This window comes from Engraulis encrasicolus, chromosome 14 (genome assembly GCF_034702125.1).
Source record: "Engraulis encrasicolus isolate BLACKSEA-1 chromosome 14, IST_EnEncr_1.0, whole genome shotgun sequence".
Taxonomy (NCBI): domain Eukaryota; kingdom Metazoa; phylum Chordata; class Actinopteri; order Clupeiformes; family Engraulidae; genus Engraulis; species Engraulis encrasicolus.
Window position 1 is genome coordinate 50,666,830 of NC_085870.1, and position 5,000 is coordinate 50,671,829.

The following is a 5,000-nucleotide window of genomic DNA, read 5'->3' on the forward strand; positions in this document are numbered from 1 at the left end:
TCACGAAGCAATGTTCTGTTTTTCAGGCCTAATGTATGTAACCTGGCCTATCTTAACATCACATGAGAGCATATGGGCCAATCAGGTTTTTTGACCTGATCACCAACATCATGATCTGCATTGCCAATCACAAATAAAGAATTAGGTCTAATCTTTCCAACCATTTTTAAAATCCAACAGAGGGTGCACCATTTGTGAAAAGAACTATTGACTCATAAAACAGCAGAACAGTCCAGAAACCCAAGGCAAAGAAACTAAGGAACAGTTACAGGCACCTGGGACAGTGGAGGGTTTGGGGATGTGAAGCAAGAATTCTGTAACCCCCAGACGAGAATTCAGACAACCTCCCCCCTTCTAATCAGCCATTTTTCTTGCACACTGCATTTCGTATTGCATCATTCACTCCACGAAATGTGTGCGTTGTAATACCATTATAGCAACAATTAACTCACATTAAAGGCATTCAACAATAACACATCACCGCAGCGCAATCAGCATTTCAGAAAGGGTGTGTTCTGCTGAACCAGGTAATATTCTAGTAATAAATGAAGTCAAACGTGACCACGAATACATAGCGACCAAAGGACACTGAAAAACCACCCGCGTTACTCCGTGATTGCAGTTGTGACAGGGGACAAATATTAACCCAGTGCCCTTACCTTAAACGTTGTCTTGACCGTGTCGAATGTATCCCAACCTTTCACTGTTATCCATGCGTTTCCATAACCATCGCCCATGTTCCACCTTGTAATCCACACATCATGGCTAATAGCAAGAGAGGGACTATTGTGTTACACTTAAGCTATTCCTCTCAGCTCACTTGTGTGACTCGTGTTATCCGAAATATTGCACATTTGTCCAAACAGTTCCACTTCGAGAAACGGCGCGTTATTGAACAATCTTGACGTTTGCCTAGTGCTTGTTACAGCATAGTCGGATTGTCTGTGCGATGTCAACTGGCCTGGGGCAGTTTGATTGCAGTACAGAGAGCAATGATGTCTTTGAGATAACGTTCATTATAAAAGCAACTGGCTTCAGCAAAAAAAAATGTAATGTAAACTGGAGTCTGCGCAACATTCTCCGAAAGAGATCATTTTCAGTTTTCCTTTTAGTTTGTATCTGCGCTTGATTCTACGCTGTCGCTGCCAACCAATTGGAAGGGCCCCCCCTCCAGCTGGGGGTACTTTGACTAGTATACTGTCGTTGCGCTTTTGGGCACTTGACTTGACGCTGTCGCTGATGCAAACCAATTTGAAGGGGGGCCCCTCGAGCAGGGGGTATTAGGGAGGCGCTGTTGCTGCCCCCGCAGCAGAGCCTTTCATACAGATGACCGTGGCTTATTATAAAGCTATTTAAAATCGTCATTGCGGTTGAATACAAAACATGTCGTCCGTGGGGGCCCCTCCTACTCGGGGGCCCTAGGCAAATGCCTACTTTGCTTACCTTAACGCAACGGGCCTGCACACACACACACACACACACACACACACACACACACACACACACACACACACACACACACACACACACACACACACACACATTGATTGCTAGCAGACTGAAAAACATGAAAAGCATACAGCTGGCTGGTAATATGATGGATTATAGAATATCATCCCAGTGCCGGTCACCTATGCGAAAGCTTTTTTATTGATCGTAATCGTTGGCTGTTTTGGATACTTGATTTTCCCCTGCTGTATGGGTAGATAGCCTAGTTGGTGGTTTTATATGCACTGCCACACTCACCTGTGAGATGTTGGGGCCTGTTGCGTTAAAATCATCTGGAGGATGGCCAAGCCTGCTATGGGTCACAGCAGGTTTAATAGCAGTTATTACACACACACACACACACACACACACACACACACACACACACACACACACACACACACACACACACACACACACACACACACACACACACACACACTGTTAACGGTCGCAGCAGGCCCAATAGCAGTTACCACACACACACACACACACACACACTCACACACACACACACACACAGTCAGCAGTTGCAGCAGGCCATAGTCTTACTGTTTTCAGCCTGAATATTGCTACTTTGGTTTGGACGTTTTGCGTATGCTCCTCATTCTTTTTGTAACCCCCCTACACATTGCTTTATTACAGCAAAGACATCGAGCCTATTTTTCCTGCGTTGGTTTCCCTTTCTGTTACCCGTTTGTAACACACACACACACACACAACACACACACACACACACACACACACACACACACACTGTCAGCGGTTGCAGCAGGCCTAATAGCAGTTACACTTTATCTGTTGAAATACAAAGTAGGTGTGTTGTTCTGCATGTGGGAAATAATTAGCCTACTTGCTGGAACCTGACTAAGACACTGGCACACATGCACTGACACACACACACACACACACACACACACACACACACACACACACACACACACACACACACACACACACACACACACACACACAGAGTGTAGAAATAAGTGGACCGGATGATTTGAAGTTCATCTGTCAAATAGACCAGTGCGTCCCAACCTTTTTTGTCTCGCGTATCCTCTAAGCATTTTTTGAGAGTACCCCCTCTATATCTCGTTCTCTATCCCAATATGCTCCATACAATTGTTTTGTTTTGTTTTTTCCGCGTACCCGTGATCATCTGGTGTGCCGTGAACGATGATACAATGACATTGTTAATATAGACCATAGGGTTTTATTTTCAGTTAACATTTACAATTGATGGTGTTCCGTGTGATTTTGGGAGAGAGAGAGCGACAGAGAGAGACAGAGACAGAGACAGAGACAGAGAGAAAGAGAAAAAGAGACAGCAAGAGAGAAAGAGACAAAGAGAGAGAGAGAGAGAGAGAGAGAGAGAGAGAGAGAGAGAGAGAGAGAGAGAGGAAGCTGTTTCCTAATATCCTCTATGGGTTGTGCTCAGGATAGGGACGTGTCTAGCCTGGTCTGTGTTGCAACACTTTACCTGTTACCTGTAGAGAAGAGGACAGGAGAGGACAGGATAAGTGAGGTGTGTGTGTGTGTGTATTTGTGTGTGTGTGTGTGTGTGTGTGTGTGTGTGTGTGTGTGTGTGTGTGTGTGTGTGTGTGTGTGTGTGTGTGTGTGTGTGTGTGTGTGTGTGTGTGTATGTGAGGGGGAGGCAATCAGGGCATGTTGGGACAGAACAGTCAAAAATGCCAAAGTTAGTGATAAATACACACATGGCCCACACCTTGTTAAAACACACACACACACGCAGGCACGCACACGCACACACACAGGCTGCGTTCATAATGGGAAAGGTTGCTGTTCGTCCTGTCGCCTAACTGGACATCGAGTCATCAAGTGAGATTTCAAAGGAAAAAATGATTTATTTTGGCAGTTGACTGAATTTGTGGGCGTAACTAGGATATTTGAGGGCAGCATCAGATGCTGACTTGGTGCTGCCTGCCACCCAAAATGCTGTGCGCCACCTCCCTCTCAACGGGGAACCTGAATAGAAACATGGCTGCCACCCAAGATACTGCCTTAAAATTCTCTTAATTCTGACACTTATTTACTTAGATATTGAGAACCCCCTCGAAAACGAGATATCTTATCTCAAGGGGCTATCCCCCTAAACAAATAAATTGAAATTGAAATAAACATTGTAGTATCTAAATATGATGTCACTAGATCTATTCATAGCCTATTTCACGATTCCTCCGTCTGTCGGCCTTTCATCGCTCAACTAGACTATGTCAGCTAAGCGCTAACGTGATGAATGTAACTCCCACCATAGAATCGCTGTAACTTCAAATGCACAGGGCAACACTCTCGTTAGTGCCGTTCGTAACGACCGCCTCATCAGATCACTTCACATATCTGATCAGACACCTGCTTATGTAGGGAGGGAGTCATCGAGCCACACTGTCACAGCCAGGCCAGTTTCCCAAACGAACAATGAGTCCCACTCTACTACAATTGCCCGTTCACTCTCCCCAGTTTACTAATAGTTCACCCCGACAAATCAGTCATCACTGTTCACTCCCTCTCCCCTTTTTGGTTGTCACTTTCACACTTTCACCTGCACACTGTTAAACTGTTGCCAAGTTAAACTTCACTCACCCAGACCCAGAACTCTGTCTCTGGCCTCATCATTGGATGCCACAGGACTCCACGTCACCTCAGCCATTTGAACTGTGATTGGGCAAATATACTGGCTGCGACGAGATCAAGCGACAGAGAAACGCTAGGCTGTGTAGCGAGAGCGATACGAGTGGTAGAAGTGATGTATGTGTGTGAAGTGAGTATGTTCATTGGAAGCAGAATATTCCAACCTTCCCATTGGTTGTGGCGGCTGTCGCCTGCTTCATAGGTAATTTGCACAATATTGTCTAGAGTTCAACTACAAACTGTCGCTCTAGTTGCGTGAATCGCCTCTAGTCGCCGGAATTGCTTTTGTCGCTCGACTCAATACAAGGTCAATTACTTCCGTCGCTGGACTCGCTCATTGTCGCGCTTGCTGTAATCGTGCCTTGACTGAACTGAACTGTGTTTACTTAATCGCTAGGTAGCCCATGCACAATACCTCACTTGATTTTTCTTTATTATTATACTTTTCTATTGCATTACTCTATGGTTGTGTTTATATCAATGTGCTCTCATACATTCACTGAAAAGTACAATATCCATGTACCCTACCGGAACCATCATGTGACCCTGTGAACTGATAAAAAGGTCACGCAAATTAACTTTCTTGTCACGCCGTGATGAAGACCCTGTGTGGTTGAAACCGGTTGGCGTTTTTAGTTATGTATCCCAGTTAAAATAAAGGACTAAACATCATACTACTCCTTGTCTCTATGCAAGAGTCACCTGAAGTAGGCCCAACAGCAAACAAGGTTTGAAGAATGTGTTTACTGAAACTTCTCCTGAGTTTCTTTTGGATTTCCTTTGTTCTTTGTTCTTCCTTCTAAGCTTTTGCCACTTGGCCTTGTTTTTGTTTATCCCTGGACTCTCCCTGTTATGTTGAT